This window comes from Pseudophryne corroboree, chromosome 6 (genome assembly GCF_028390025.1).
Source record: "Pseudophryne corroboree isolate aPseCor3 chromosome 6, aPseCor3.hap2, whole genome shotgun sequence".
Lineage (NCBI taxonomy): Eukaryota > Metazoa > Chordata > Amphibia > Anura > Myobatrachidae > Pseudophryne > Pseudophryne corroboree.
In genome coordinates this window covers 692,698,434-692,719,657 of record NC_086449.1, presented here as the reverse complement: position 1 = coordinate 692,719,657, position 21,224 = coordinate 692,698,434, and positions in this window count along the sequence as shown.

Sequence of the window (21,224 nt, the reverse complement as noted above, 5' to 3'; positions counted from 1 at the left end):
TTGAAAAATTACAGGAACTGATTGGCTGGTGCGTTATCACCATCTACTTATCACTGCTTTATCCCTTCTCCAGGCTTAATATATCTGACCCGCTGCAACCTTCACTGGGGCAGGGACTGATGTGAATAACCAGGTATTCTCTGTAGCATTGCATAATATTTAATTTATTAATAATAAATATTTATGAAGCATACTTATACCATAAAGTCACATTAACAGTATGCATCAACTGAGATATCTCTGTGTGGCAGATGTACAGTAATAAAACTTGGAGAGTAATAAAGTGGAGAGAGATAAACTACCAACCAATCAGCTAACTGCCATATGTCAAACACAGCCTGTATGTATGGCAGCTAGCTAATTGGCTGGTACTTTAGCTCTCTCCACTTTATCTCTCTCCAAGGCTTAGTACATCTGCCCCTGTATGTCTGTTAATTCCCAGTCTTGTATTCTGACCGTGTTCATTTACAATTGTAAAGAGCTGCTGCGTAAGTACGTATGCTGCGTATACTGGCACTTTCAACATTAATGTTAGTAAATATAAATAATAAAGGGTATAATAAAGTCACCTTTAGCATAAACTTCTTGGATCCCAAATGCCACCCTGAATAATAACATGGGGCAGGGAGGGATTCCTCTGGTAACTATGTAAATGACCAGTCCAAGCCTTCGCTCCACCCTGTACTAGGTAACAGTGTAAAATATTCCTTTCATTATACAGATTAATTACAGTAGTTATTTGAGATTGAGATAAAATAAGAAACTGCATACACTATAACGCACCAAACATGTAAACACACAAGCCACACTATCAGTAATCATGACATTCGTAGCTTGTGTGTAGAAAAATAAAAGGAATAGTATCGAAAGCTTGAGTTAATCAAGATGTTACATGATTAACATTACTTTATGTGAGTATACTCCCACCTAGTGGTTAACAATTATCATGGCATATATTACTTAGGCATTGCTACAAATGTTTCATGATAATGTAAAGGGGTTCCAACTGATAGGTCGACCATGTTTAAGTAGATAGGCACTAGGTCTACACCATATGGTCAACATGCATTAAGTCATCAAGGTCAAAAGATCAACAGGGTCAAAAGGTTGACAGGCAAAAGGTAGACAGGGCTTAAAGTCGACAGGTACAAAAGTTCAACATGACATATGGTCGACACAAGTGTTTTTGTTTGTTTTTACATGTTTGCTAGCTTTTGTTGGGAATAGGAATCTGTAGGGAGCGCAGCTGCAGTTGCGGCAGCCTCTCTTATTACAATGGAAGATTGGGCTATTGGAAGAGAGTTCTTCCCTCAGTGTCTTACCACAGACCCTGTGCCAATTCATAAACTGGCTGCCAGCTGCAGCAACTGAGCTAAGATCTGGTGGGCAGCATGTGAAGCATCTACGCATGCAAGAAGCATGCCTAGCTGATTTGCCCATCCAACTGCCTACAGGTGCCACCGTGCCTAGTGCCCTCCGCTATGAAAACACAAATGGCTGGCCGGGAATGTCTATATATACTGCCTCCCCTCATGAGGTGCCGTGTCACTAGGGGACTCCAAGAAGACCATGTGCAGAAGATGGCTGGAGCTCTGTTACATGACAAGTAGCAATGCTGGGAGCACCAAGCCAAACCCAGCCCACCTCAGTCAGCAGAGGTGAGTGAGTAAAACTCTAAAGATATGTATGGAGAAAATCATTATATATATTATATAAGGGGTCGGGTGAGAAATTAAATACGTAAAGGGTGGGGGTGAAGGATGAGAAATGAAATATATTATATAAGGTGTGGGGGTGAGAAACAAATTAATTATATTATATAAGAGGTGGGGGAGGGAAGGACTAATTAAATACATATGGTGTAGGGGTGAGGGGGGAGAAACAAACTAAATATATGAGGAGTGGGATAGGAGAGTGGGGAGAGAAGATCATTAAATAGATTATACTGTATAAGAGGTGAGGGGGAGAGAAACAAACTAAATATATGAGGAGTAGGAGAGGGGAGTCGGGAGAGAAGATCATTAAATAGATTATACTGTGTAAGAGGTGAAGGGGAGAGAAACTCATTAAATATATAAGGAGTGTTAGTGCACTAATCAGATAAGCGCTGCTGATCTTTTATTAATGTACATGTCTATTTTATAATGTACTGTATGTTAAAAATATTGAGTACATACTTTATTATACTATGCAAACCCATTTTTTTCCCTGAGCACACTGCATTGAATGCAGTTCTGATGTGACTGAATGATAATGTACAAGCATTGTCTGGTTACGGAGACAACATTATTATATTCTTGGAGTTTAAAAATATAACTTTTTGCACCATTTGAGGCGCTTTATCACTCTGGGGGTGGGCCAAATGTTAGGCAGGTTAGCTTTGCCCTTAATCTAATTAGAGCTTTAACTCTAATGACTATCTTGATGGAAAAGTGCCAGCTCCTACAAATCGTGGGCCTTTTGGCCCACTGTGCCAGATATAAAGTTGGACATCTAAATATTTTTTTTATTATTCTGTAAAATACTCATTTCTGTTTATATTTGGGACTGTTGCTAAGTATGTATTGTATTATATGTATTACATGTCCAACTTTATATCTGGCACAATGTGATCTCAAAAATTCAAAAACTGAGCCTGTGGTCAAATGCCAGCCTAGAGGTGATGGCACTGGTCTTCTGGTTACTTATACGTTCTCATATGTAGCTGTGTTACAGTGGTATACATTCAAAATACAGGCTGTCGGGATCCCGGCAGCTGAAATACCGATGCTGGAATCCAGACGCCCGTCAGAGCACCAACGCCGAAATCCAGAACAGGTCAATATTCCGATGCTGGAATCCCGACATCTGCAATCCCGAAAGTAAGTATAGCCTGGAAGGTTAGGGTTTGACTGCAGGGGGAGGGTATTAGGTGAAGGCTCCACGATGGGGGTGAGGGGGTTTTATGGTTAGGCTGCGGGATAAGGGGAGATTAGGGTTACGCTGTGAGAGGGGGGGGGTTAGGGTTAGTCACCTCCAGGGGAGGAGGGATAGGTTTAGGCACTTAAGGGGGACGGTTAGGCTGTGGAAAAGGGGGGTAGGTTTAGGCACTAAGGGGGAGGTTACGGTTAGGCTGTGGTAAGGAAGGGTTGGGGGACTGGGGGGGAGTTTAAATACTTACAGTGCCTCACCCCTGTCGGGAACTTGACCATTGGGATTATACAGAATAACACATATTTACAGATGTGGGCATATAATAACATATACCCGGAAACCAGGGATGGGTAATCTTCGGCCCTCCAGCTGTTGTTGAACTACACATCCCAGAATGCCCTGCAACAGTTTTAGCAAGGCCAAATAGCAAAACTGTAGCAAGGCATGCTGGTATGCGTAGTTCAACAACAACTGGAGGGCCGAAGGTTCCCCATCCCTACCGTAGACTATGGCAGTGCAGACTAGTAACTTACCTGATGTATATGCTCCTGTTGTAGATGTGAATACATCTTTACATACGTCTCAGCATACACAAGGATTCCAGTGTTTGGCTTTCTTACAAGCAAGTCATGCTTTCCCTTTCACTCTCTGTAACTACTTTTGCTTTCAATATTACAAGTCTTCTCTCTGTATCTTGCTCCACCTACCTTGCATGCTTTATTCTGGCGTACTCTGGCCCTCATTCCGAGTTGTTTGCTCGTTGCCGAGTTTCGCTATATTGCGATTAGTCGCTTATTGCGCATGCGATAGGTTCGCAGAGCGCATGCGCTTAGTTATTTTACTCAAAAGTTAGGTATTTTACTCACGGCATAATGAGGATTTTTCATCGTTCTGGTGATCGGAGTGTGATTGACAGGAAGTGGGTGTTTCTGGGCGGAAACTGGACGTTTTATGGGAGTGTGAGAAAAAACGCTGGCGTTTCTGGGAAAAATGCGGGAGTGTCTGAAGAAACGGGGGAGTGTCTGGGCGAACACTGGGTGTGTTTGTGACGTCAAACCAGGAACGAAACTGACTGAACTGATTGCAATGGCTGAGTAAGTCTGGAGCTACTCAGAAACTGCTAAGAATTTTCTATTCGCAAATCTGCTAATCTTTCATTCGCAATTCTGCTATGCTAAAATACACTCCCAGAGGGCGGCGGCTTAGCGTGTGCAATGCTGCTAAAAGCAGCTAGCGAGCGAACAACTCAGAATGAGGGCCTCTGCTCCTTATCTCTCTCACATTACCTCCTTTCTTGTCCCATCTCTCTCACCAATACTCAATTATCCTGCTTTTTTCTCCTTCATTTCTCTCAGATCCCTCTCTGTTAGCACCTGTTACTGGAAGGCATGTGCAGGAGACCTCTCTCTACTTGATTATCTAGAGGAGAGGGTGTTGCTAGGGTTTCCTTCTATCACTTGGGTGTTATTCTAGTGGATGCATGTATTGGTTCACTATATTTAGTTAATGTTAGAGATACCATTCTGTTCAATATCCAAGAGCGTTATTGTAAATGTATGCTGTGCATCATGGGAGATGATGTCATGCCGAGGTGACTCACTTCCTGCTTGTCTCCTATTACTTCCACTTGGTGTCTGGCTCATGCTGAGTAAAGACCTGTATTACACTGATATTGCAAGTGTCATCCTGAGTTTGTTGTTTGTTGAAGTCGAAAATATTATAGCCACACGCATCACATACAAACACCATTCAGAGTGGCTTCTGTGTGGTTGCGTGCCAGCCGTGCGTGCGCAAACCGGACGCTGCGTACATTGGCTCATGAAGCCCTGCATATTAGCATGGGGTATGAGTAAATACGGAAACATATGCATTTGCATAGAAAGGCCCCAAAGCCATGTTCAATATTTTATCCATATAGTGCAGAATTTACACATAGTCTGTACATTCTTCAATGGCAAGTTACTGTACACACACAAATTAATCAAACCACCCATATGCATTCAAAGGCGATTTTCCTAGAAACTCAATTACAAACAGCGTCTTGAATGTATCAGACTGTATTGTTTATGCAAAGCTTTGTAATCATGAACATGGACCCTGATCTATGAGGAAGGTAAATACCTTTGGTTGCACCCATTGTTTTAGAGTGTATATTGAGATAACAGATACTGGACTGTCATTGTTTTGCTAGAAGCCAGGACAAACAAGAAGACAATATACATCCTACACAAAACACAAGCCAGAACCTTGCTTGTACAATAACTTGCAAAAACCACTAAATAGCTGACAAATTACAGACCAGACATTTAATGTATGATATACTGTATAACAATTATATTCTCATACACATAGTCTAAATTCATCCAACCCATGGTAATATAAGTATATTTCATAACTAATTGTAATAGCAGGAATGTATGTGTGTTTATATATATAAGGCACCCCTCCATTTGAGACTATTATATGTTACTTTATACAGGACTAAGCTTTCCCTTAGTTGGGAGTTGTTTGTATCCATTTTCGGACTTCTAGCTGGACAACCTTGGGATAATTCTTATCACCTACAACTACACAGGACCACGACGGCGCCTGGTGATATAGAACATGTCTGATATCAATTCTGAGGTGGACAGTGCTCTGGACCTGATTCAGCGTGATGCAAGTGAGCGTTTGAGCTTTTCGGATGTGGAGGCTAGAGCCATATTGGTGGACAGACGGCTCGCTGATGACACTGTGAAGAGCACTAATGATGAGCTTTACAGAAAATGGCTTAGAATGAAACAAAAAGAATGTGATTTCACGTATCATGGAATAAGTCTGTCAGATTATTACAGGAGTAACATGATCCCACGTGGGTTCAGGATTCGCAATACACCCACTATTGGCCGGTTCAACACCTCGTTCTGTCGTAGATGGGTGGCAATCCTAAATAAATGCTCGATGGACCTTATATTGCTAGTAGTGGAGGAATCCACCAGAGAGCTCAACAACATCAGAGAGCAGCTCCTAGCTTTTGAGGGTGAGCATAAACCCACTCTCCAACTTGATACTCAAACCGATTGGATGACCAGACTTAACAGCCAAGTCGATCAGTACAGACAGGACTTGGTGCGCTTCAAAAAAGAGAAACTCATCACAGTCCAGAGGGACTATCAGCAGCGACAAGTGTATCCTTGGTTGAATGGAACTCGCACTACACAGGATTCCCAATATCCCAATCGACGTCAACACTCACGTCGATGGCGGGAACCACGAGGTGGTACAAGCACCTCTGCAAGCGATTCGGAAGGAGCATCCGGTAGGACCAGTACAGCAGAGGGACAATTCCCTTTAGGCCAGCACCTACGGGGGGTACAAGCTCAGTCCATCCGCACACCAGGCACAGGACGCGGACGAGGACGCGGAGGGCGGGGCAGAACCAAAGATACATACGCTCACAAGCCCCCAAGAAATTAAAAGAGACTGTGTTTAACTTGTCCTCTACACCCCTGACGGATATTGAATATCGGACATTATCTAAAGGGCTTTCTTTTGTCCCTACCACCTTCCCTGATGCCCTGGAAAGAAAGGTGGAAGCCCAACGTTTGGGCAGAACGCTCCGGAGACGGGAACATTTTAACCATATTGGGGAGGATGATGCAAGTAGTTCCAGTCAAACTATCCCCCCACAACTTCAAAAGATAGTTCCTCGGTCACAATTTGACCCTCCTAGCCTCAATCCCACGATCCGTACGTTTACAAGAATGTTGGAGACAGAGGCTCAGTCTTGCTCAAGAAGAGACATTCAATTAAATTTATCCAAACTTGAATTAGATGCCTTGAATGGACTCTCTCTACGATCGGACATAGTAATCCGTAAAGCTGACAAGGGGGGGTCCATAGTGAGACAGGATCTCACCGACTATGTTAAAGAATGTGAGCGACAGCTCGGCGACTCAAATACTTACTCACGTCTCACTATGGACCCTACCCGAAGCTTTAAACAAGACCTTGATACTTTTCTCAACACTTCTATGGATCAGGGTTTGATCACTAAACATGTTTGTCAAAGTTTGCAGGTTGAACATCCACGGGTACCGTTGTTCTACACAGTGCCCAAGGTTCATAAAAGGTTGGTGGACCCCCTGGCCGCCCCATTGTGTCGGCCAGGGGATCCTTATACCACCCTATATCAGTCTACTTAGACTCCTTTCTCAATCCTTGTGTACAGGCACTACCTTCGTACCTGAAGGATACTACAGACCTGCTACTTCAATTGCAGCGATTGGGTCCCTTTCCCGATGGCATTCTATTATGTAGTGCTGACGTTACTAGCCTCTACACCTGCATCCCACATGATGCAGGTGTGGAGGCGGTTCGGTTGCTGATTCAGGACAATGAGGCTTATACAGGCCCTGAGGTGTCCTTCTTATCATTACTGAACCGCATTCTCAGATGTAATTACTTCATATTTAATGGTAAAATCTGGTTACAGACCGCGGGATGTGCGATGGGGTCCGCCGTGGCCCCATCATACGCGAACGCATTCATGTACCAGGTGGAAAAGAAAATGTTCTCCCAGGACCCCGCTATAGCGCCGGCGGTCGTCTTGTACCGACGTTACATAGACGACCTGTTGGTGTTGTGGCGGGGCCCTAGGGATAAATTAAGTTCATTATGGGAGGAGCATAATGCCACACAGCATGCGGTTCAATTTACGTATGTAATTGACGATAAATCAATCAATTATTTAGATGTCACCATTACGCTACGGGATGGTCAACTGGCCACTTCTCTTTATGTCAAGAGCACAGATCGCAACACATTAATGAGTTACCAGAGCCACCACCCGCCTGCCTTACGCAGAGGCCTACCATTCTCGCAGTTTATGCGAGTACGCCGGATCACTACAGATCCGGTTGAAACAGATAAAGCCATGGAAGCCATGTTACTTAAATTTGCAGAAAGGGGTTATCCATTAAAAGCTCTACAGCAGGCCCGTAAGCGGGCTATGGATATCCCTCGTGAAACAGCATTATGCCCTAGGCCCAAGATACAGACTTTATCTAGACGTAGGTTACCTTGGGTTAATAGATACACAGTTGGATCTGATGAAAGGACCAAACGAGCCAAACAATTGTGGCCCATGGTCCAGACTGATCCCGCTTTAACTTCCTTAGCTCATACGTCCCTGTTACCCAGTTACACACGGGGTAGAAATATCGGTGATCATGTAGTTAAATTAGATGTGTCAAGTCTTACTAAGCATCAAGAAAAGCATTTCCTTAGGTCTAAAAAAGGCTGTTTTAGATGCTTAGGATGTGCAACTTGTAACACATTAATTACAGGCACATCATTTAATCACCCTATGACTGGTAAAAAATTTACTATCAGGCACCGTCTCACATGCACGTCCACACACGTGGTTTATTTATTTACATGTCCTTGTGGTCTTGCCTATGTGGGTAAGACCATAAGGCAGTTTCGCGAACGTATGGCCCTACATAGAAGTGCCATTAAGAAGGCACATGAAAAGGGAGCAGTGAACAACCCTTTGCGCGCCATTGCCTAGTTGCTAAACACGGTGTGGCGAGTATCAGAGCCATTTTAATTGATCAGGTGCCTGCCTCCCTTAGGGGTGGAGATAGGGGTAGGATACTATTACAAAGGGAGACCCGTTGGATCTTCACTTTGGGAACATTGTCCCCAGGAGGTCTCAATGAAAATTTGGGACTACAGTGCTTTTTATAGGTCATACATGTTCTTTCACTAGGGAGCCCCATAGTTAATTTACCAGGATAATGACTTGGGATCTATTTTAGGGTTAAACAGCTTGATACGATTTTGGATACCAGGGATTGTTATCCCAGACAACTGCTGTTTTTAATTGTATGTTTAAATGTTGTTGATCTGCAGTTTTGCTTATCTTTACAGCATTTGTTTTGTCTTGTTTACATTTTTTGTATTGTTTAGGTTGTCATGGTTGCTCTCCTGGGTCGCGGACCAATCGTGATGCACGGGGTCCGGTGACGCGCATGGATGTTTCCGGCCGGGACGGATAGTGCAGGTGCACGTGGAGCGTCCTGTTACCATGGTGATGGTCGGCGCGACGCCCACTGATGATGTCACAGGCTGGCGACTCCGGCATGTGCGGGACTCCGGGGCGGACGTTTGGCGCCGTGGCACAGGTGAGCACGGTCATGTATGTAAGTTTCATCTAATGTTTGGTGGGTATATAAGGATGTACTGTGGTTTAGTTTTGGTTGTTATGCCCTGAGGACGGGGAGTTCCCCGAAACATGTCGGATTAAAACTAACCGCTGTTTGACTACAACGATTTGAGTCTGCTTGAGTGCCGCCGTTTTTTGCAGCCTGTATATATATATATATATATATATATCTTGAGGATGGAAATGGATAAACATATCATGTGTGGGATCAAATTGTTCAGGGTCACATAAGCAGTAATCCGGTGGGTATGAGGATATTGTCTCATATTGCAGCAATAAGTTATTACTAATACCGGATTTATGCATGATAATGTGGTGGGTTAACTGGTCTTGGGGCGGGAACTCAGATGTAAACAACAGTAATCACATCTCAGGACTTAGCCATCGCCCACTGCTTGAGCTGACCAATGATCCCCAGTGCACAGGATATGTCCCACCCCTGGACCAATGGAAGAAGAGCATACAGTTTCTATTGTTTCATGCTTTGGAATATTGTATAAAAGCCACGCTGCCTGGCCGGTCAGACACATTCTCTGAAGGTCATCTTTCCAAAATGACTGAGGACCGGAACCGGGTGACGCTGGCGAACAAACGTATGTATCCATTGATTGTAGCCTCTTCTCTTATGTTATTGTATTATTGTTGTAACCCCCTTTTGAGTAAATAGTAGTTGGTGGGTTGGATCCCAACATTTTAAATACAATTGGGGTCATGTTCCTTTCCTGCTAGGGGTTATAGAGTGTATTCCGCCTCACATGTAGCTACTCTGTGCTTACAGCATGACGGCTTGCTTACGCAGCGTGTACGCATCTGTTAGGGGTTTTACACACACACGCTTAGCGGTCGCAGCGGCCGGAACAGTTATACATTTAAAGGTATTGCTTTTTCTTCCTGAAAGTCAATCAGCTTTAACAATTGGGGCCTCTGTCCGTTTTATCTCACACTCACAGACTTGCAGAACATAACAGACTTAAATCTATCAGCAAAGGGTGGAGACGCATGTTAAATAACCTTGCATTGTGTTAAAACCAGTTTGTGCTGTTAGATCACATCTGTTTCTACAGTCTTAGAGGTGCTGCTGTAACCCAGGGGACGAACAGGAAAAAATATGTTTAAAATCTGTGTGTAAATTTTTTGGCGCAAAAAGCATACACAAAGCATACCGATACTTTGCATGCTTTCTCAACATATTGTTGCCATAGGTTAACAGTCATTATAGATCTGTGTGAAAACGGATACATTTGTTTGCTATATATATATATGTGATAGCGTGTTAAGAGAATAATTGTAAAGCACAAAACGCAGTTTCGGCCTAAAACGTTTAGGTTTACACTCAAAAGGAGATTGCCCCATGTGGCTGACTTCCGGTCGAGCGTACGGAACAAGTGTGTGTTGTTTTAGTGAGTAATAGTAATTTTATTGCTCACATTTATCGAGATTGTGTGGTTTATTGAATTGCGAACACACGGTTGTACACATGGTATGGTATGTTAGGACAGCGTACAGAAGTGAGCACGTGGCGCAGGGTCACACACGTGGCATAGAGGCATGCACAGTCATGTGTTTACGCAAGGTTGCATAGAGTTGCGGGCGCAAGGTATAACCACACGATAGTTGTTCAATTTAAGGTGGGATAGTATACATTTAATACTGTAGCACATAACTATCCGATTTCAAAAGCAGATTACCTTAATATTTTGTTTAAACTGTACTACCTCTGGGGTAAAGTAGCCAATCAAAGGGAGTGATATTTTTCTGTACAGAAAAACACTGTGTATTTGAGTGAGCTGAAAGTAGGAGTGAACAGTTGTTGAACCCAGAAATCGGGATCTCATGGAGATACTGAGTAAGCAGAGGCTTGGTGACGTAAGGCGGCTGACTTACGTTAATACATAAATAGAGAAATACGCAAGTCGTGAGGAAATTTGCAGAGGAGCGTGATATAGAATTGTGAATTGAAGTTAAGGTTTTGTGTCACGCTCCGGCTGAGGAGTGCAGCTTGTGGATTCGACTCCAGTGATCGTAAGGCGGATAGATAACAAGTATCTATACGCTTTGCATTTGGACCGTGCATTTGTGTGTGCGATACATGGCGCAACGTGATACCCTTTTGTGAGCTTTTGCGTAAACTACGGTATCATTAGCGCCGTGTAGAGTATACACAAGCCTGATTTGTGTATAGCAAAAAGGGAAGTTTTCGCTGTTCTCTCTTAGGAAAATCTTCAACGGTAGATATTCACTGGAAAAAGTGATTGGTCCTAAAACTTCCAGTGAATAGGAAACCAGGTAGGGTCCTCACTGGGTACGCGGTGTTCACTATTGGAGTGAGTCGTGGTACATCAGCGGAGAAGGAGTGGGTGGAAAGCGCTCGGAGGACTTTCACTGTCACCTAAGGCAAAAAGTCCGTGATGGTATCCAATTGCACAAGCGAGGGGCGTTCGGTAGCCAGGGGTCAGGCTGGAGAGTTGCGGCCAAAGGGGCCGCAAGGTTTATTATGTGTGGGAAATATGGTCTACACGCAGAGGCTTTTTGCAATGAATGGGTGCATATGACTGCTGAAGATAGGGCATCATTCCCTAGGGTGGGTAGCTTTGAACCAGAGGTACTGCAGAATGTAGGTATTAGAATATGTCTGATCGAATCTAGAAAACAGAGGATCAGACATAACGACTGTTTAAACATATGGAAACAAGAGGGGGAGGTGCAAAAGGAACTGGCTCGCACAGCCAGTTCCAAACCTGACAGGAATGTGAGTACGAGCACACCATTACCGACACATGTCGAAGGGGAGAAAATGGCTACAATCAATGGTGCATTGACAAATGATGGGGACAGTTATGTAAAATGTATTAACCCTAACCCATGTATATTGTACCCTGTCCTAAGTTCTCTCCAAGGTCATAGGTCAGAGGAAAATGAGGGATCCACCCTACTCTCAGCCCTCATCCAGACAGTCACCTTGCAGGAAACTCAGGTGGGCCCGGCCCAGCCAACATGAGCAGTGACGGTGTCTCCCACTGAAAGGACTGGTGAGATCACAGCCACCGGTAAGTGTGAGACTGTTCATTACACAGAGACAGTAACACCTCACAGTGAGCCAAATAGGAATGGAATGGTTGGGTTACATCCTGTCTTGGTAATGGAAACTCCCATTGGGAGAACCGGTAGCCAGGAAATAACCCTCACCGGGAATAATGCAATGTATTGCCCGTGGACCAGATCAGAACTGCGGCTAATCATTTCAGAATTCCCCGATCCCCGAAAGCATTTAGCCAGATGTCAGAAGTATATTAAGGATCTGGGTAATGCCCATGAACCTACAAACAAAGATTGGTGGAGACTTTTGAAAGCGTGCCTACCCCCTAATATTGACACCCAAAAATTTATCACAGATTGTAAAATAGAGTCAGATGATCCTCTGACCGATAAACACAATCAGGAGAACGTGGAACGAATTAACATACAACTAGGATTGTATTTCCCCATTGTCATCCAGTGGAATTAAATTTTCTCCATAAAACAGAGAGAAAATGCACTGACATCCGAATATTTCCATAGAGCACTGCAGGAAATGGCTAGATACACAGGGGTATCGGATATAAGGAACAATGCGAATTACAAGGAGATGGCTGTCTCTGTGCTAATGGACGGGCTCAATAAGGCATTGAAAGTCAGGATACAGAATTCTTTGCCTTATTGGAGAGGGGTCACAATAGATACTCTCAGTGAGTCTGCTGGTAAGCAGGAAAGGAATATCTCAACGATGGTAAGTATTCAGGTTCTTACGTGGAAGTCCCATCAGCCTAAACCACGGACCCCGGATGGTAAGAAACGGTCAATAGTATGTTTCTATTGCAGGAAGGAAGGGCACTTTGCCAGGGATTGTAGGAATAGTAGGACACATAGTCAATATAGACTCCCTAGACCAGAACACAAGCCACGTTATTAAACACATAGACGGGACCAAGAGACATATAGTAAAAAAAAATTAAAAGCCATAATAGAACACACTAATTCGGCTAATGAGAAGAACAAGATAAGTGCAACATTACCCTTTGACAACACTTGCTGAGGTTAAGATGGTGCCTCTATGATGCTAAACCTTTACTTCTTTTCCTATCAGAAGTGGCCCCTGACTAACGTAACAGAAACTTTGTTAAATATGATATACATATAGTGTGCTCCCGCTCAGGAGGTACAAAGTATGTTAGACACCCACAAAGACTAACGTTGCATTTCACTGTTCTAAATTCATGTCCATTACAGGTAGAGGAAATTATCTTGCAAAAATATCGGGTTCCCTATGAATTTAGGATTGACAGGGCACTGGATTGATGGCTGGGATAGTCCCAATAGTGATACAACAAACACAGATTTTTAAAGGGGACTAGACCAAGTAGAGAGTCATTCCCCGTAGTGCCCAATCCAGTTGTCAATTTTTATAAAATTTTCTTTACCTCTGAAAACTCATCTATTACCAACTCATATGTGGTTTTTCTCCAAAGTCTCTTTTTCATCGCTTGCGTTAACCTACAAGAGGGTACAATACATGGACCCGATTATAAGTCATATACCACATGCCTTATCAGAGATTCAGAGTGCTGCCCGAATCCAGTATATCTCACCAGCACAATGGCACCAGTATTACGTCAGTGTGCCTTGTCATGCAGGCGGAGAATGGTAATACTGGTGAAGGGAGATTGTGTACGGACACTGATATGCATAATGGTGTGACAGCCTGTTGGTGAATGCAAACCTGACATTTTTCTTTTTTATTCCCCCCTTTTCTCTCTTCTAGAGATGTTTTTACTCCACACAACAAATACACAACATTCAAAATATGCAACAGGTAATTGAAATGCAAAATTTGTGTTCCTCACAGGAGAGGGCAGTCTGGAAGGTGAAGGGATATGGTCAGGAGTCCTTGGGACTTTGGACAGATGGACACGGTAAGCCAGTGGCACCCAGGGCATATTTCCCAAGCCTAGCTGAGGTGGCACACGGTCTGACTCATCTGGGCAAGGAAGGTATGTGCAAGTTGGTAAGAGCCTACTGGAGTGCACCAGGGTTCTCTTCTCATGCAGGTATGAAAGCAATGACATGTCTTACTTGCTTGAGGAAGAATATTGGTAAGACAATACCAATGGAGCCATTCCATATCCCTCCTACAGACTGACCTTTCCAAGTAATACAAATCGACTTCATACAGTTACCACCCTGTAGAAATTTAAAGTATGTGTTAGTATGTACAGATGTCTTTTCCAACTGGGTAGAAGCATTCCCCACTGCCACAAATACTGCCGTGTTCACTGCAAAGAAAATTGTGCAGGAATTTGTGTGCAGATATGGTATCCCTAGAATGATTGAAAGTGATAGGGGTACCCATTTTACAGGTGAAGTCTTTCAGGTCATGTGCAAACCGATGGGTATTAATAGCAAGCTGCATACTCCATACCGAGTCCGACCACAGGCAAGTGCGAATGTGGAGAGAATGAACAGCACTATTAAGAACAAGCTGAGCAAAGTGATGGCTGAAACTGGGTTGTTGTGGCCAGGAGCTTTGCCACTAGTTTTGTACAGCATCAGAACCACTCCCAGGTCACCGCTTAACTTATCACCCTTCGAAGTTCTTTTTGGGTGACAACCTCATGTAATGATATACCCCCAGGATGATTTGAAGTGCAATAACGAAATAACTGTGAAATATTTGGTTAGGATGAGCCAGCAACTGAGAAACCAGCAAAGGAATCTAAAACTGGTGATTCCTGACCTACCGAACAGTAATTGTCATGACATTGAACCAGGGGATTATGTGATGATTCAAAAACTTTTACGCTCAGGTTGCCTCATAGGCAGGTGGGAAGGACTGTATCAAGTTTTGTTGACCTGCACGACAGCACTAAAGGTTGTAGAGAAAGAGACTTGGGTCCACTCGTCCCACTGCAAGAAGGTCGCTGACCCGGAGAAAACTCGTGACAAAGAGAAAGGTGAAGAGAACCTCAAATCACTAGAGAGTCTGTTCCAGTAAAGCTGAGAGGCAGGACTGCTGAACGGCACCTGAGCAAGGAGATCAACAAAAGCAAGGACGGTTGTCGTACCCTTTTTCTTTTTTCACCCCCCCCCACTGCATTATTTTCTTTTTCTCTCTTCCTATTTTTGTTCTGTAACGAAATTGATCCACATCAAGAGACTGTGTTCCGGCTTTTTCTTCTGACTCTGTTTTTGATCAGGACTAACTGTTTTTGTGAGGGCCCCAGAGACGTTGGGCAAGTATCTGGAATGGTTTCTGATGGAGGGTACGGATTCATAGGACCACAGGAGCAGCATATCACTCTAGTAAAGGCTGGTATCAGTAAGAGATCTGGTAGTCACGGAGCTCGGAGGCACTGTGAAGGGTTATTGTCTGTTGAATATTGGAAATGTAGAAATTGCGAAAACATAGTCGAAGATGTCAGAAGATCCAGAGATGTCAATCAAACAGTAATATTGACATTGGCCGACATCCTTTGATTGATTACCACTCATTAGTGGGTACGGTCTTAAACCAAACGGAATGCTGGGTGTGCTCACAAGTACCTCAAAGACAGAGTAAGTCGGGAATAGTGCCATATCCTTTAACGATAGATGAGGTACTCGAATTACGGGGTGAGAGACCGGTGGACAAGAAATTCAATATATCTAGCCCCCTAGCTTGAAGCTCCACCAGGACCACGTAGATAGGTCATTATTATGTTTTAATGTGTCCAAATTCTGGAAACCAGGAAATTGGGAAGTGACATGGAATAACCAGACAATGACCTTTTCACATAGAGCTGATAACGTACCTATCAACTCCGAACTTGTACGTAAGATAGTCGCTAGTGGGAGATACACGTGGGATGAAAACAATGTGGGCTGGAAAAGTATCGCAGGGGTATTGTGCCCACATCATCCAGCCCGATACTTGTACTGAGCAAATGAGAGAACTGGGGATCGGTTTCTTTATAAGAAAGATATGTGATATGGTGTTGTTGCATTTTGTCCCCTATGTTCTCCCAGACAATAAGATAAATATATAAGGTCCAGACTCGTACCCCAAGTTGTGGTCTACAATAGTAGACAATATCGCCTTAATAGGAACAGATCACCAACTCGCAAGTATCCTGGCACCTCTATGGTCCTTTAGGAAAGGTTCCCCTTCTTACTCCACCGAAGATACATGTGAATCAAATAATTTCCAGATAGTGTATTACCGTAAAATTTATTGACACATACAACATAAAAAGTGGTCTACAAGATGGGTTCTCACCAGATGGAATGGTCTACACAAAATGGCAGACAACAGCGTTTGTTACTGATAAAACCAGGCGTCCCCAGAGTTGATCAAGTACAGCCAAGCGAGAACTCCACATGTATTCTGCTACCTTCACCGACGCGTTTCGATAGCTGCAGGCTATCTTTTTCAAGGTGTATATGGTAGCAGACAGTCAGTAATATTTATACTTCCCCTAATCCAGTTAACCTAAAGCCTAATGCCAGACATGGATCCTCTATTTTCTAACAACCTATATTACAAACATAAGATGGTATACAGTTAAAATCCATTCCACATGTTGGTGTTAGCTCTAAAACTTCCATTTCCCGCCTAAAATGATTGTCCAATGATGTCCTGCTCCGCAATAGTGATTTCCGTCGGAAGTCGTCATACCCACAGCCCGCTCCCAACCTGTTAAGGGCGGAAGTCCTGTTAACGGAAATCCGTCACCGGAAGTGACGTGATTCCCTACGTTCATATGTATGTCCAGGATTGTCCTTCCCATTGTGATCTCTCTCACCGCAAGTGACGCGAGTGTGTCCGGAGATATCCTTTCCGTTATAGCCACTCACAGGAAATGACGTTGGCGGAAGTGATCTCATATTCGGAAATCTCGCGGTGCGGGAGATATGTTTTCTGTTTTGTCTCCATGGCAACGTTTCCAAAGATCGTAAATGTAGCCTTCAATTCGCATCTTATGTCCAGAGATTCTGCACCATTTTATTGTAGTCCATTACATAAATTCAATAAAAAGGAAACAAGTTTAGTCTAATATAATACATAACAAATATGGGGTTATAAAATATACTGTAAAGATATACTGTAAAAAATACACTATAAAAACCATTTTGTTTCAAAATCCTTTTTCAGGCCTCCTGGTTCCAAAGTTTTACATTTAAAAATTATTTGCATCTCTGCCTTTGCCAGTTGTTTTTGTGGATCCCCTCCTCTAATACCTGGTTTTACTCGTTTTAGAGCATAAAAGTTTTTAATTTCTTTAGGGTCACAATTATGTGTTTTCTTGAAATGTGCTGACAGGGCATGCGTGTCTAATCCTTTTTTTATATTTCGGAGATGTTCCCCTAATCTCACTTTGAGAGCCCTACTAGTACGTCCAATATAGAATTTATTGCAGCTACATTCCAAGCAGTAAATTACGTTCACAGAATGGCAAGTGATGAATTCTTTTATAACACATTTTCTTTCATTTATATAAATTTCCGTTTTTTTGTTACCAAAAGTATTGGGAACATTTCTGCAAGCTATACATGACCCGCACCTGTAAAAACCCTCAGATGTTATTGTTGGTCCAATTGGGGGTGCTTGAAGGAAACTATGTATCAGTTTAGATTGTAAATTGGGGGCTTTCCTGTATATACAGACTGGTCTCTCTGGAAGATCCGGTCCAATAATGGGATCTTTTTTTAAGATAGGCCAGTCATCAGATGAGCTTTTATTTTTGTTTTTAGCTGCCAATAAATCTGTTCTATTTATTTTTTAGAACAGATTTATTGGCAGCTAAAAACACCAATAAAAGCTCATCTGATGACAAATATAAGTGGGCCTTTATTTCTGATTATTCTTCTCAATATAGAAAAGTACAAAATATAAAAAAAAAAAACACTGGCCTATCTTAAAAAAAGATCCCATTATTGGACCGGATCTTCCAGAGAGACCAGGCAGGTGCGGTGGTGCAGCGGGTGGGAGAGGGAAAGGTGCGGGGGTCCTGCGGGTGTGGGAGGGGGTCCGGAGCTACTGTGGGTGGTGGTGAGGGCGTGTGCTGGTGTGGCGGATGGGGCCCGGAGGTACTGCGAGTGGGGGAGGGTCGGGTATTGCTTCTCCTGCTTCTCCTCCTGGAAGCCGCTAAGCTGCTGTCCTCCCTATGGCAGTGGCTCTCCCGGAGATTCGCACAGCAGCCAAGCAGCCATCACTATTGTTAGCTCCAGTGTCCCAATGTGCCACATTACAGGGAAGAAGATGCACTCAATAAACAGCTCCCAGCAGGCCTTAGTGCTGGAATGCTTCGGCTGGGAGCTGTAGTTTATTTAGTGCGTCTACTTCACTGTAATGCGGCGCGTTGAGACACCGGCGCTAACAATAGGGACTGGTTGGCAGAACTGAGTGATTGGATGAATCAATGTAAAAGGTGAGAGTGCTGTGCAGCGTCAGCAGAGCCGGCCCTAACCAATATGATGCCCTAGGCAAGATTTTGGCTGGTGCCCCCTAGCACCACCGCTGGTTCCGCCTCTGACCTTGCACCTCTTTCCCAGCACCATCACCCCTCACCCATGGCAGTCCTTATTTTGGTGTTTGTACCCCCTATATTTTAAATAGGAACAGTTCGCACATTTGGCGCACACCCCAAAAAGGGGTGTGTTTTTGTTGGCAAGAGGCATGGCCACACAATAGTAACCCAAACTCCAATTACGCCACACAATACTGCAACTTTATTCACATTTGGTCATGTGATAGTGTCCATAATTCATATTACATCCCACAGTAGTATCACTTTACCTTAAACGTTACTCCTCACAGTAGAGCCCCTTATTCACATTACATCACACTGAATTGCTCCTTATTCACATTACACCACACCATATTGCTCTTTATTCACATTAGATGACACAGTAGTGCCCTTTCTATAAGCAACGCCACATAGTAGAGCACCTTATACACATAATGCACACATTAGTAATGCATTTATACACATAATTCCACACAGTAATGCCCCTTACACATATGAGACACATTATTAATGTCCTTAGAAACATAATGTACCTTACACATTGTGACAACCTTTATTAATGCCCTTTTACACATAATGTCCCTTACACATACGCCATACATTATTAATGCCCTTATACACATAATGACACACATAGTGCCCCTACACATTTGCTGCACATTATTAGTGCCCCTATACACATAATGACACACATACAGTAGTACCCTGTTACACATATGCCGCACATTATTAATGCCCTTATACACATAATGACACACATAGTGCCCCCTACACATATGTTGCACATTATTAATGCATTTTTCATGACACACACAATGCTCCTTACACATATTCTGAACACTACTGCACAACCAACCCACTCACATGCACACAGCACTCACACTGCCACTAACACTGTGACCTCTACTTGGATACAGATGTGTCCTCATAAATCTTGCCTCAATGCTTACGTCGGGCACCTTTTTTTCATGAAAAGCCATCTTATTTGCATTGCTATGTGGCTAGGATGCACAAGCAACTTCTACTGATTAAAATGATATGCAGCATGCCTATATACTGTGTGAGACTGTGGCTGTATATGCATATGAAATGCTACACACAGACTATAGGCATGCCGCATATCATTTTAATCAGCAGAAGCTTCTGATGCCCCTAGGCATATCAAATGCCCTAGGCAATTGCCTAGTTTGCCTATGCCTATGGCCGGCTCTGAGCGTCAGTGACACTGCACACCCACTGCACTGCACAGCACTGTCACCTTTTACATTGATTCAGCGTCAGGATATTTCCCTCCGCGATATCACCCACTCTATCCATTACATTAGCCATCTCGGGGCTTCCAGGCTGGCAGCCCAAGTTCTGTGTTGCAGAGTTAGGGCCTCACGGAATCTGTGTGCGGCTGTGGCGGGGAGGCACTTCTGTGACATCACGCGCAGAGGAGGCTTCGGGGCTCAAAGAGTATGCGGTGCAGGGAGGGCTATGAAAGCCTTCCGCTGCGCCGCTATCATACATATCTATGCCATTGACCGCAGCAGCTTTTGTTCCACCTGCGCCGCGGTTAGGGAGTGGGGATTGTTGATGCCGGAGGGGGCAGGGGGACAGGCAGCAGGACATAGGGGGTCATTCCGACCTGATCGTAGCTGTGCTAAATTTAGCATGGCTGCAATCACTTACACTGACATGCGGGGGGACGCCCAACACAGGGCTAGTCCGCCCCTCATGTCAGGCCGGCTCTCCCCCTGCACAAGTACAAAAGCATTGCACAGCGGCGATGTATTTGTACTTGAAGAGTAACTCCCAGCCAGCGCAGCTCCTGCGGCTGGCCGGCAGTTTCTCGTCGGTGGCCTGGTCGCAGTGGCTGCGTTGGCCGGACCGTGCCCACAAAACAGCAGCCAAACACCGCCGTGGCCCACCCTCCCACCCAACGACCGCCTCTGCCTGTCAATCAGGCAGAGGCGATCGCTAGACAGCGACAGCCGTCGGCTGTCAGCCATGGGCTGGTGTACTGCGGTGCTGGTGCATGCGCAGTTCTGAACTGATCGCTGCGCTGCGATGAACTCATTGCTGTGCTGCGATGAACTGCAGTGAGCGATCAGGTCAGAATGACCCCCATAGGACGCTGTAGTAAAAGGTTTTTTTTTTCCCCTATCTACAGCCCAGAGACTTGCTGCAGATGCAGTGGCATACCCTCCAGCTGTACCTTTTTGGCAGGTACAGTCCCTTTTTTTATGATCTGTACTGATTTTTGGCTCTCCAAACTTACATTGAAAGTATAGGAAAAGGGGCGTGGCCACATCACTGTACCCATGGCCATGCCCCCTTTTCGAATTTGTCCTGTTTCTTATGTGTAAATTGCTGGAGGGTATGTTGCTGCAGATGGGGGTGTGGAGTTAGAGCTGCAGCTCCATCAGCCTCATTGTTAATCCTGCTCTGGGAACACACAGCAGCCAAAAGGCCGAGCCTCCCATTGGATGTAACCTGTGTGGGAGGGCGTTTCTCACCCAATCAGCTGTGGACTGGGTGTGATAGACCTGCTGCTAACCCAATGAGAGCTCCTAGCCGCA